This window comes from Megascapheus bottae, chromosome 11 (genome assembly GCF_031878675.1).
Source record: "Megascapheus bottae isolate mThoBot1 chromosome 11, mThoBot2.hap1, whole genome shotgun sequence".
Lineage (NCBI taxonomy): Eukaryota > Metazoa > Chordata > Mammalia > Rodentia > Geomyidae > Megascapheus > Megascapheus bottae.
In genome coordinates this window covers 17,198,878-17,213,498 of record NC_143519.1, presented here as the reverse complement: position 1 = coordinate 17,213,498, position 14,621 = coordinate 17,198,878, and the positions used below count along the sequence as shown (strand labels likewise).

At 34.3% G+C, this 14,621-nt stretch overlaps 1 pseudogene; it reads right to left on the bottom strand.

The window, feature by feature from the left end:
- Positions 1 to 9,713: 9,713 nt before the first annotated feature.
- On the bottom strand, positions 9,714 to 13,084 carry LOC150056784 (dual specificity tyrosine-phosphorylation-regulated kinase 1A pseudogene; annotated as a pseudogene).
- Between the last annotated feature and the right edge of the window lie 1,537 nt (positions 13,085 to 14,621).

Below are 14,621 nucleotides of genomic sequence, written 5' to 3'. Positions count from 1 at the left end.
CTATCTAAGTTTTTACAAAGCATGTATCATTACATCTGGTAAAAGATTATCAATAAAACAATCTCTTAAAGGATTTGTAATAAAGAAACATATATGCCTGTAATAGAAGTTTTTGAGATTTCTGCATTCTTAATCTGCTTTCTGCTACAAATGATGTCACATGATTGGCAAAAATGTTCCCTTTCTTACTTATAGTAGCTGAAATTTACAGACAGGGAATATAAATAGAATTGATTTTGGCAGAGATGAATAACTTTTGTGTACAACAAAATGGCTTAATGTATATACACATTGTGTAATGCTGAATAAAATTATTTGACCTATTTGATGATTGTGTATGAATCCATATTTTGTAAAGTGAAATCACTAAAAAGATACTCTCTCAGCTATTGCGTGTGTGTGTGTATGTGTGTTGATATTTCATTTTATTTTTAACAGTGGTGATTATTGCCCTAGTTTCCTAATATGCATTTCAGAACTATAATATAAGTTATTGTCTTATGAATTACTAAATGACAATTAGTCATTTAGTAATGATGTCTGGAAAATGGTACCAACTACATTCTACAGTCCAACAAACATACTAAATGCACTGCCAACAACAGAATGACACTTCTAAGATAGTTATTTCATAATTCTTTAAATAATTAAAATATATTAGTACCCAATATTTGTGACTGAAAGAGATAAAGGTATCAACAAATTGCAAAAAGCAAAAGTCACAAGTATAATTACTAACCTCATCTATATCAAAGTTAACATTCCAATAAATCATACATTTTGTTGAAAGACAAACAACAGACAGTGAAAATATTTGCCAGATAATTATGCCAGAATGACTTGATATCTATAATATGTATTATTTTTCTTTGCCAGTCCTGGGGCTTCAACTCAGGGCCTGAGCACTGTCATTGGGGTTTCGCAAGGGTAGAGCTCTGCCACTTGAGCCACAGCATCACTTCCAGCATTTTCTATATATGTAATACTAAGGAACAAACTTGGGTCTTGGTTCATGCTAAGCAAACACTCTACCACTAGGCCAAACCCCATCTCCCAGAATATGTAAATATTCTCTACAAAATAACAAAAATAAAAAGAACTCAGTGAAATAAAGAGGAACTAATTATGAAATTAGCTAAAGAATTACAAACATTAATCAATGAATATATACGTAATCGCATTAATAATTAAGAAATATGGATTAAAACATTCTAAGCATATGTTATCCATCCATTTTAAACAATACCTAATAATGGTGAGAACAGAATTTTATTTATTTTTATTTTTTGTCGAATGTGTGACTTGATTAGGGCCTTGACGCTGTCCTTGAACCTCTTCATGTTCAAAGCTAAAGCTCTACCACTTGAACCAAGTGCTACTCCTGACTTTTAGGTGGTTAATTGGAGTTAAGAGTCTCATGGGAATTTTTCTGTCTGGGCTAGCTCCTAAGGTCAGTTCTCAGATAGCAGACTGCTGACTAGCTGGAATTACAGGAGTGAGCTACTGGCACAGGGATGTAAACAGAAATGTCAATGTCTGTATGGAAAGTAGGTGAAAAAACATTAATTTTTCAGATGGGAATTTTTGATAAGTTAGTATTTCCTTCATTTGCATTTCATTTTGAATTTACTTTTCTATGTGTATAATAATGAGTGAAAACTAAGACTTACAGATACATCCTTTGTAATAGTGAAAAACGTAGGAACAACATATTGATGTTCATTATTAAATTGATTATACAGGTGTCAGTGGCTTATGTCTTAATCCTGGATACTTTGGAGTACCTGCTGAGCCCTGGAGGCCTGAGCAGTAAACATACGGGCCATGTGCAATCAAGTCAAGTGAGAGGTCCTGGTTCAGTCACAATTTCAGGGTTCATGTCTTGATACTGGAACAAGGAAAAATAAAAATAAAAAAGATTTCAAATATTTAGGATATAGGTAATACAATGTAAAATATATTCACACATACTTTATATGTTGTGTGTTTGTGCATGTAAGTACAAATGTACATATACTACATGCTCTAAAAATTAAGAAAAGTAAATCTAAAACTATGATACACAATTTCCCAAAATACTAATAGTATTGATTCATAATTTAAAATATGTGTGCAAAACAAGAAATATTGATACACTACATCACAACAATAAAACTAGCTTGGATATAACTGAAGTTATCAATGTCATTATACATTGCAGATTAAAGATTATATATATATATATATATATATATATATATATATATATATATATATAGTTGTTGGTGTTGGTTGTAGGGCTTGAACTCTGGGCCTGGGCACTTTTCCTAAGGTCTTCAGCTCAAATCGTGGGTTCTATAACTTTGAGCCACAGCACCACTTCCAGTTTGTAGGTGGTTAATTGAAGATAAGAGTTTCAAGGACTTTCATTTCCAGGCTGGATTTGAACCAAAATCTTCAGATCTCAGCTTCCTGAGTAGCTAGGATTACAGGCATGAGCCACGAGTGCCTGTTCAATATTATAATTTTTTTCATATATTTTTATTGTAATTAATAGAAGAGTTACTTTATATTCACCAGATAGAAGGTATATTACTTCACAAATATTGATACCCTTTCTCATGTCATGGTCCCCATTTCCCTCCCCTCCTCCCTCTGCATATCTTGATTTTCCCCCCTCCCTCTCCTATTTCAAGTAACCAAGTAAGCATATCTATATTATAATTTTTAACAAACATTAATTAGGATACTCAAAATTAACATTAGAAAGAAAATGAAATTATAATTTCCCCCATAATAATAGAGTAATTTATTCACTTGTGAATAATCCTATTAGAAGAGCTAAGTAAATCTCTTTCACAATTTGTCAGTATAAGATTCAAAAATCAGAATTAGATGTCTTGTGATATATAATTAGATATCATTGCTTCAACTATAGTAGAAGTGAAACTTATTGAAAGGTTTATAGAGATGTATTTGGAAACGCAGAGTTGGTGATTTAGGAGTGATGCATTCATCGTAAAACCAATACACTGTTTTGTAAGTAACATAAAACTGATGCTAGCAATAGCAAGGGGAAAATGAATGTAATAAAAGCAATCTAAAATTACTGGTAGTAAAATTTAGCAAGACTGTGATTGCCTGGTCGAATTATTTTCTTTAGTTGAAACGATTGCTAATTTTGTAATACATAAAATGTACCCTCTGTTTTGTCTCTTGCAACACACTATCAATGTTCATATTGTGTAAAAAATAGTATTGCAGCTATTAATAGCTCTATCACCATTGAACCAACAGTGAATAAAGTATTTGGTGTTCTTTTTTTTTTTTACTAATCTCTTAGACACTGGGCTATATTAGTCAAAATTTTACACAAATCTTACATTTTCAAATTGAAGGTGTTTATTCTAAAATTTGTGTCTTGGGTTTTAGCACAAAATTTCCACTGACTTCCACCATCTTATGAATTATGTAAATATTTTTATTTATTATTACTTATTTTCTGTCAGTGTAATGGAATATATTTCAGAGATCATGTACTAAACTGAGACATCTATTCATAACTGATTATAACTTCTTCAAATCTTTTCCAAGAATTAATATGATTGATTTCAAAAAGGAAATTGGCTGATTGGATGAATATTATAACAACATACTAACTCAGTTCTAGATACATAAGTAGCTGATAAGTACTAAAAATATTACATAAATTCTTGGCTAATATGTTTCCTAAGAATTTTTTGTGATAAATTATTAGATACTTCAAATTTCTAGCATACTTTTTACTTTTAGTTTCTTTTTCACTGTAAAGTTGATATACAAAAAACTTAGACTTACACAATTCAGTTAATGAATTTCTTTTTGAACATGTCAACTTCCCACTCATTCTCTCCAAGGTTTTTACCTCCTGACCTCCCTGGCCGCAAATTACAACGTACTTTAGTGACTATCACTTTTTCTAGGTTTCCTCTTTGGCTCCCCAAATTAGGTAAACTTCTATACAAGACAAAGGATGCAGAGAAATTTTTAAAATGACAAAATGGGGAGAAAAAAGCAAAAGAGAAGAAAAACAGAACCCAAAGAGTAAAACCTCTTACTTCCATTCATTGTAGCTTATTTCAGTAAGTATCGTTTCATATGATCAAATGTTCCTAACTATTGAGCCCTAGTGATCCATTTCTAAGAATATCCTCCTTTGTTCTCAGTGTATGAATATTCTGTGTCCTATTTAATTTATTATGTTCAAGTGTATTTTGTGTGTTACCAATTGGCTTTACTTGTAGATGAATGAGCACATTCTAATTATTACAAATAAGAGAATCTGTGCAACCTTCAAAGTCATTCCATTGTCTTATTAATGAGGCAATGTTATTTATGGAAGCATGGAATTTCATCCTGTATATAAACCACATTATCTTGATCAGTTATTCTATGAAGGGGCATCCGGGTTGATTCCATATATTTGGTATGGTAAACATCAACTGTAATGAACATATTTATGTTGTTGGCTTTAGTGCAGGCTGTTTTTATGATCATTTGGATAAATGCCCAGGAGTGGAATTTCTGGGACACAAGGAAGCTCTATGCTTATGTTCTCTGGAAGAACCTCCATACTCCTTTCCAGAGTGGTTGAACTAGTTTACATACCCACTGCCAGTGTAGTCACAATCCCTTTTGGTCATATCCCTTTCAGTATCTGTTACTGTTAATTTTCCACATAATGACCATTCTAATCAGTGTAAGGTGGAATTTCAATTTTTTTAGGTACATTTCTTTTATAACCAGACATACTGAACATCTGGCCATTCTTACTTGTTCTGAGAAGTCTCTCTGTAAGACTTCAGCACATTTATTAATTGGGTTGTTTCTACTACAGTCTCTCCCATTGTTAAAGTATATCACTGTAAAATTCAAATATTTTCTTACTAGTTTATAACTTCCTATCTGCAATATCTATGTTTCAGACTTTATTTCTATTTTGATCATACTTAATACTTTAAAATCAATTGAAAACTTGGTACAATGGCTTCACTTCCGATTGTTCCTTATTCCTATCACTTCTCCACCTGCCTTTTCCCTCCCTCTTGCTGTTGCTGTTGTTATTGTTGTTGTTGTTGGTGGTGGTGGTGGTGGTGTGATTTGAACTAATTCCTGGCTAGTTAGGTGCTGCTCCTGATCAATTTTGTCTCAAGCCAGCTCTCTACCAGTTTGCACCAAGCACCCCACCAAGTTTTCTTGTGGTTACTTGGAGATAAGAGTCTAAGAGACTTTCTGATCTGGGCTAAATGTAATCACAGTTCTCAGAACTCAGCCTCCTAACACAGGCATAAGGAACCAGTGTCCAGCTCTTTCCTCATTCTCATTAATTGTGTAGAATATACAGTGTGTTTTTGACTGCTTTCCCATCCTTCATTTGCCTTCCTCTTAACTTGATCTCCCTCCATCCCTTTTAAATATCTGCTTCATAATGTTTATTTAACTGAATTCTGACTTTGTCTTTCTAAGGAGTTTCCCATTGAATCTTCCATATTTCAGCTAATTTATTTATATGTACTTGTATATCACCCATTATATAAAAGGTACTGATATTAAATTTAAAATCCAATTTTCATGAAGATTTATTTGTTTGCTCATTATACATTTGTTTGCAATTTATACATTTTAGACAACTGCTATTTCCTCTTATATTTGGAAACTAATACTCAAAGATGCATAAAGCTACATATACTATATATATACACACATACACATTTCACATATATACTTGTATAAATTACATTGAGAATATTATATACTATATATGAATATATCAGTACACATTATGTATATATTACATATCTATGTGTATATGCATATATGCTTACAAACACATATTGAAGGAACATGATTACAAATATAGAAATGTTTGGAGGGATATGAGGGAAGATGGAGGAAAGAGAAAGTGATAGATAGTAATAGTGAAATATGTTTTGTCTGTGCTGGAGGATATCATCTAGAATCTTTTCAATAACGAGTATTAAAATTGAAGGGGAAACAGAAACAGCAATAGGTGTAGTTAATGTGATTAAAGCATATTTATTTTTGAAATACCTTGGGATATCACTTTTTGCAACTTATATACACTACATGTTATGTTGAGGAATGTATACTATTAAAATCATACATGAAAGAGAAGTTAAGGTTAAGATGCTCCCAATACCTTAAAAGCACCCATAAAACTAGAAGTAAGAAGTCTTGTTTGAAGAAAAGGTAATGAAGAATAGTGAAAGGAGGTATATATTTTATCAGGTTACATTGCATTCTTGTGTGACTATAGCAAAATGAAACATCATCAAATTACAAATATATATTATAAATTATAAAAAAGTATTGGTATTTATGAAAATAGGGATATTTTTCTCTGAAACTGTGACAAGTATTTAAGAGATCATACATATAAAACTGTTATATATACAAAAAGATGAAAAATCATCAAAATCATAGTTTTCAAATTACAATTGTTTTCTATTGTAACATAATACATATAAAGTAGTTTATTTGAATAGATATACCAGTGTTGAAATTTCACTAAGCAAAAAATTCAGCATTTTCTGTATGCTTCCAGATCTCAGAATTTAAAGTGATGCATGTATTTGAACTCAAGGTCTGACACTTTTATTCATAGCTGGTGAGTCATGTCTCAGACCCCATAAAAGATTTTTCAAAATGATTAACCAATTTCTCTTTTATTCTAGGTCCATGAATTGTATTGACTCCTATCCTTGCATATTAAGATATTTATATGACATTGTTCTTTTTATTTTCATATTATTTCATAATTATTTTTCTACAAATACATGTCTGAAATTATTATTAACATATTACAAATCACAATATTTATTATCGGTCTGGCATACAAAGTTATACTCTTTAACTTTATCTGGGAGTGGAATGCAATATTTCCCTTCCTTGAAGCTAGATTCAGATATGAAACTTGCTTTGCCAAGTGGAATATTTCATATATACTGCAAGCAGCAACTTGAAATGTATTTATATTAGGACTTTTCTTTCTCTATCACTACCATGGTATAATTGAAAACTTGATTCATGTAAAATGAAAAATTGGGATTATGGATTATTAGATTATCTTTATTCTAGGAGGAAAATTCAGGTGAGTCCAGAGTAGGTGGTCTTAACAGTACTGAACACAAATACACATAAAGTGTATTTTTTATGGCAGCGATATATTGTTTGTTAACCGACAACTATGTACTTTATATAGTCTGTAAAAGAAATTTAGAGAGTTAATTCCTTTTTATATTTTAAATTAATCAACAGATCTTTTGGGTATTAGTATTCAAATTAGATGGCTCATATTTTACATTAATAAAATTCATGACAATCATAATATGACACATTGGCATACTTCAAAGTTAATGCTTTGCAATACAATACACAAACTTCAATGCCTAAAGGTCAAAGATATCTCTGATTACAAGGACATACACACGTAAAAGATATTAAGATATGCCGACCTGATATTCTTACTAAAATAAATTTAAAGCAATTATAAGTTCTTTAAAAAAAACTTCAAAAGTAATGAACAGCTTTGTCTTTAGCAATTAAACAAATGAAAATTCATAATGTGGAATAATTAAGGAGTTAGAAACCAAAAATAAAGGAATAGTTAATTTCTAATTGAAGCTATTTTTTAATTTGTTTGTACATTTAGATAAAGATACAGCTTCTCTTAATGAAAACAAGGCAAGAATTTCATCTTTGCAACATGTTCTTAATGTAAGAGGTTACAAAAGAGTAAGTGTATGTTTGAGGTTGTGTTCCCCAATGCTCTTGTGGTGTAAGCAATGCTCAATTCGGAAGTGTGTGGATGTAACACTACCAGGTCCTATTATAGCCTTGATTAATGATCTAATTCTATGGAAATGGGTTTGGTAATGCAGAAACAAGTGCCTATTGAACAGATGGCATTGCTGCAGTTTTTCATCTCTCTCTCTCTCTCTCTCTCTCTCTCTCTCTCTCTCTCTCTCTCTCTCTCTCTCTCTCCCTCTCCTGTAATTTCTCTCACTGTATTCTCACTGTGCTCTCTGCCTTCTCTCATTCTATTCTCTCTGTGTTTTTTCACTCTTTGACTCTGTCTTCCTCTCTGTTCTGTTTCTCTCTCTCTCTCTCTCTCTCTCTCTCTCTCTCTCTCTCTCTCTCTCTCTCTCTCTCTCTCTCTCTCTCTCTCTCCTAATAGTATCTACTCTTTCATTTTCAAAGATGTACTATTCAACAAGAAGTTCTTCACTGGGTCTATCTCCTCAGGGTTGGAATCCAAGCTTCTATAACAATGAGCTAAATAAACTTGAATTTTGTTTGCAAGTTGTTCAATCTGTGGTACTTGAAGACACAGAAAATCTAAAACAGTGGGTTTATTATTACACAAAAATTATTTATATTAATAACTAACAAATGTTATATTTATGCTCAACAATTGACAGCGAATTTTGAAGAAGATATTTTTTCGGACCTCATTTCCATTTTATATTATCATGGATTAACTCATTTCTTTTTTTTAATTATTCAACTCTCTATCATACATAAGAACCCATGACTATAATACAAAGGGGGTTCTTGTTTTCATTTAAAATTACAGTATACACAGCAAGTCTGGACTAGATCTTACAGTCTAACACAGGTATTTATCCTTTTCCATGCTGCTTATGTCTACAATGCACAGAATTCCTGTAACCAAACTGTGTAGTGAAGCACACAAAACTGGACTATAACAACACAGTATGCAGAAGCATTGGATTTTCTTTATATAAATACTGGCTTAAAAACTGCTTTCTTATTTGTGTTTTTTTGTTTTGTTTTGTTTTGTTTTTTGGTGCGTCATAAAATGTGGCAACCAGCTTAAAAAAAAAAATGTCCTGACCACACCATGTCAGCTTCTAGTCCACATTCCTCAACTGCAATGACTAGTGAGTTCTTTCAGGTATTGCTAGACTCGAGATGATATCCTTTTATTTACTGTAAACCTTTATGAACTACCAAGTTCAAAAACTAGAATCCACAGGCTTGACATTTAATTATATAATTTAATAAATATGGATTTCCTGATTAACAACAAAAAACTTTTGTGGTTTATAAAAAGGATGATTTCCAAGGTTTCATTCAGTTACATAATGATAAGCCTCCCCGAGGATCCTGTCATCGCTGCTATGCTCCTCAGTACGTTCAGATAGGAGAGTTCTGATCCTCGCCACTTAGCATGCTTAATGTGCCTTACACATGTAAACACAAGCGTCCCTGTCACATTTCTGAAGACGATGTCTGTGTAAGCTGGAGGTCCCTCTTCCTTACAGTACTGCATTTTCCGCGCCCAAGTGTGTTTAGAGAACTTAAAAACCCAAATTTCCCACTCATTCCTACCCAAAAGAAAACAATGAAAATAAGGAGGTGGGGTGGGAGGGAGAGGGACAGAAAAAGGAAACAAAACAAAACATCCTCATGGGGCCCTATATGCAAATTATGTTAAAATTAGTTGGCAAATGACCAAGACCAATATCTGAATATTAACTTTTGTTGAATAGAAAGACAAAAACCAAACCTCCAAAAATAATAAAACCAACAACCGACTATGACTGGAGGTGGCAAGTTAAATCTGGGAGGCAAAAAGAGGATACCTCTGAGCTATCCATGGAGATGGGTTTGGACATGGCTCTTAAAAATGTCATTGTCCCTTTGCCCTCTCATAGTAGATTGGAGTAGACGGTCAAATTAATGTCCATAGCTCCATTCTGTCCAAAGTCCAAGGTATTAGCAGCCACTGGGCGGTTCTGGTAGGCCTGATTGCCTTGAATCCCAGTAGAGAAGGAAGATGTGGAGGAAGAAGTCGTTGAGGAAGACAGGGATATCATGGAGTAATGACTGTTCCCAAACTCCATGGAATCCTGGATAGAGGAGCTATTTGTTGGAGAATTGTAGACACTTGGCCTGGTCCGCTTATCCAAGGCTTGTTGTCCATCGTGGTGGTGGTGGTGGTGGGAGCTGTTTCCGTGATGATGATGCAATGCATTCGGCAGAGGGGCGACATGAAAGGTTGTTTCTTGAACGGGATGAGTCCCAACAGTGACTTGTGTAGGAGCTTCCATGCCTGACCAGCCAAGGGGAGCTGGAAACTGCTGACGCAACTGGGGACTATGAGTCTCACAGTCCATGGCCTGGACAGCAGACGTGAAGTACCCTTCACTGTACTGATGCTGGTGAGTGGGATCCGACTTGGCTCTCCCACTGTCTCTTGTCCCTGAAGATCCACCTGAGCTGGACGATGTGCTGGAGATTGTGCCTGAAGACTGGGACTGCTCCACAGCAGGGCTTGTGGATACACTGTTACTTGTATTTGTACCTTCATCAGCTGTTTTCTTAAAAAAGCTGTGCTGCGGGCCACAATAAGGCTGAATCCGAGTTTTGGGGTCATAATCAAGCATCCTTAAAATGAGGACTTTGAAAATGCAAATCAAAACAACTCTAAGATTCCACCTCACTCCAGTTAGAATGGCCAGGATCAAGACTATATAAGGCCATATAGTTTAATGCTAAATGAAAGGACCTCTAAGATATAGAAACAAAAGCCACATAATGAGTGATTGTTATCCTTAATGTACTATGTTATCTCTCATCTCTTTTGCTGTCCCTTGGTTATCTCATGTTGTTACAGTATCTCACTTTGTTATCTGATATATTGGATTCATTTGTATTTGATTATTTGAAATTGGATAGGGAAGGGGGGAAAACAAGATGAGGGGTGGGGGGGGAGGGAAATGGGGACCAAAACATGAGAAAGGGTATCAATGTATGTGAATTAATGCACCTTCCATATGGTGAATATAATGTAACCCTTCTATTAATTACAATAAAAATATATGAAAAAAAAGAAAACTAACAACAACAGATGCTGGAGGGGATATGGCCGGGAGGGATCACTACTACACTGTTGGTGGGAGTGCAAACTCATTCAACCACTATGGAAAGCAGTATGGCAGTTCCTCAAAAGGCTAAACATAGAGCTCCCCTATGACCCAGCAGTTCCACTACTTGGCATTTACCCAGTGGTCCAGAAACAAGGGCATACTAAACCCACTAGCACAGCGATGTTCATTGCAGCACTATTTACCATGGCAAAGATATGAAACCAACCCAGAGGTCCCTCAGTTGATGAGTAGATCAACAAGATTTGGTATTTATGCACAATGGAATTCTATGCTGCTGTCAGAAAGAATGACATCACCCCATTTGTAAGGAAATGGAAAGACTTAGAAAAAATCATATTAAGTAAAGTAAGTCAGACTCAAAGGAACATAGGCCCAATAGTCCCCCTCATTTATCATACTTAGTAGAAACCTTGGGCTCTCCTAGCAGAGATTTACAATAGAACAAAATCTAGAGACATTAGGCCAAATAATATGACATTAAATTTAAGTACCTCCAGGAGAAGGAAACAAAAGCCATATAATGAGTGACTGTTGTCCTTAATGCACTATCGCTCATCTTTTTTGCCATCCCTTGGTTATCTAATATTGTTACAATATTTAACCTTGTTATCTGATATATTTTTATATGTGATTAATTGGTTATTAGAAATTGGATAGGGAAGGGGAAAATGAAGATAAGTGGGGGGGGGCAGGATGGGAGGGAAATGGGGACCATGTTATGAGAAAGGGTATCAATGTCTGTGAAGTAATGCACCTTCTATCTGGTGAATATAATGTAACCCTTCTATTAATCACAATAAAAAATGAAAAAGAAATATGATGCAAAAAATGAGGTATTTGAACTTCAAGTAGTCAGCTACTGTATGACCCAACTCCAAAGCATGTAGCCCACCAGGCCCTCCTGATTCTACTCCAAGAATATTATGAAATTTATGGGTTCGTGGTGGTTTGTACTGCCATTTTCCAACTTTGGTTTTCTTCAAGTTCCAAGTGCCATCTGGCAATTTCTCAAAGAACTTTCTTGCTTTTGGTGCTTGGTCAAGGATATGAGAGGATGGAATTCCAAGGACTTCCACTATTTCATTCATCTGGTCTATCTCATTGGCACTGCTGAATAGAGGCTCTCCAGTATGCATTTCAACCAAAATACACCCAAAGGACCACATGTCAATAGGAAGGTCATAAGGCATTCCCAGTAGCACCTGTGGAGACTGATAAAGCGACCCTGAATATATTGATATATCCTTTGCCCCAACTGAAAAGAACTGCCAAAGTCAACAATCTTGATTGTGCTGCATTTGGGGTTACAAAGAAGGTTTTAGGTCACAGTGAATGATTCTGGAGTCAAGGAAAAGCAGTGCAGTGTACATCTGTTGTGCAAACTTTCGTGTTAGGTTCAAAGAGACACCTCGGAAATTGGTGTTCTGCAGCAAGTTATAGAGGTTGTAGGACAGCATTTCAAAAACTAAACAAAGATGGTTTCGAAACATAAAGTGACGTTTCAAATGCACAAAATAGTATTTCATTTCAGTGTCATGTTTGTTCAAGAGCTCAAGAAGTCGGACTTCAATCTGGGCTTGATTCAAAAATGCTTTCTTGTTCTTGATTATTTTAATGGCAACCCATTCTTGTTCTACCCAATCATATGCTTTCACAACCTGTGCAAATAAACCTTTGCCTGTCAAGGAGTCGATTTCCTAACGGTCCATCCATTTTTCTCCACTTCTTTTACAATATAGTCATAGTTATCATCATTGTAACCATCATTGTAAACCTTCTGCTCCTTCTTCTGACTAGAATTGTCTCCCTGGTTTTGTTGGTGTCTTCATTTCTTTTTTGCATAGTAAATCTCATTAATATGCTTGTATGTTTTGATCAACACAAAGTTTTCTCAGGGGAGTGGTAGCTGGATCAAGGAAGGAATCCGCCTCTGTAACATGACAATATCAGGCATCACCTGGTTGGTTAGAGGTTGCTGAATCTGGTCAGACTATGTCACTTACGTTTGGCTGGCTATGGTCACTGCATTGATGTGAATGGAACATCTGTCCAGCCATCTGAAGGCCAGCATCATGGAATGAAAATGACGGTGCAAACCAAACAGATGAAGGTTTGCATGCTGAAGTCTCTCCTCCTTTCTCTCACCATCTTCTTTCAAGGCTCATATCATCCTTATGGTGTGGGAGAAGGAAGGGCTACCCCCGCTGCCACTTCCTTGGTCAGATCATGGCTGCACTGGGGCCAGCACGGGGCGATGCGGGCCCTGCGGGCCTCCAATCATACTTCTTTTTAAATTTTTGATTGTAATTAATAGAAGGGTTACAGTTATATTCACCAGGTAGAGGGTGCATTACTTCATGCTTCTTAATGGAAATACTTTGTATGGTTTTCTAAAAGCCTATCTTTATGAGAAGAAAATAAAAGATATTCAAATCAAACTTTTTGATTTGATGGAAATAAGTATTTCCTAAGAACTTTTATTTTTTTCTTGAGCTTAATTTATTGACTTTATATCATTAACCATTCTATTTCCAAATATTGCTATATGTACATTGCAGCAAATCTGTTAGCACAAATATTTGTTAAACTTAAAATATATTGTAAATATTTCCTTAGAAATTCCTTGGCATGAGTTTCTTTTTTTAGAACATTTATTTATACTCATAAAATAATCATTTAGAAATCAAGCTTCACTATGATTTCAAATCCATAAACCAAAACAAGTGGCTTAATATGCTTAGTAGGAGAGAAACTGAAAAGGTAGAAAAAGAATGTAATAATTAAAACAAAACAGCATTTTATATACATATGCATTAAAATGTTCAAATTTTATAAGGATTATCATACACAAGGGAGTATTTAGTGCAAAGGAATACCAAACACAAATGTTAAAAGTTTACTACATTAACGAGAAATCAATCATAATGATATGAAATGTATTCTACAGCACACACACACACACACACACACACACACACACACACACACACACACAGAGTACTTAAAATAGACTGGCATCTCCTGTGTACCATGATAGAAATGTGATGTTCTGATGTTGTGAAATCCCACTAAATTTACATTACTAAATGTCCTAATTTAAAAAATGATGACATTTGAATTCAAATATAGATTTGTCTGATCCCAAAGCCCATATTCATAACTACTAGACAATATCAGTAATTGTGTTAAGAAGGAGAGGATATTAAAGGAGGAACTCATAACTTTCTTAGATTTTATTAGTATAGAGTAAAGGGAAAAGAAAATGAGTTTTAAATGGTGTGAGTTAATGTACCAGTGAACGGTAGTCAACAGCACAGGAGAATATAAGACACATTATAATTGTGATCTATAAACTAGCAGGGCATTATGTTTTCTGGACCAATTACATTGGACAGAAATGATTTGGGAGTTATTTTAGGAAATTTCACCTCTCTTTCTCATCAGATGTGACTTTTAAAGAAAATAATATAATCTCATTATATTACTAAGAAATGAACACCACAGTGGAATCAATAAAATGTTTTCATTTCCCCTTTCATCTCCTATCTAGGATTATTATACTTACTAAAATCATAAAAATAATGCATGTACAAATACCTGTGTGCTATAAAATAGTTCAAACAAAATTTAAGTTAATTAAATAGACAATATTCATAGAAAAGTGAA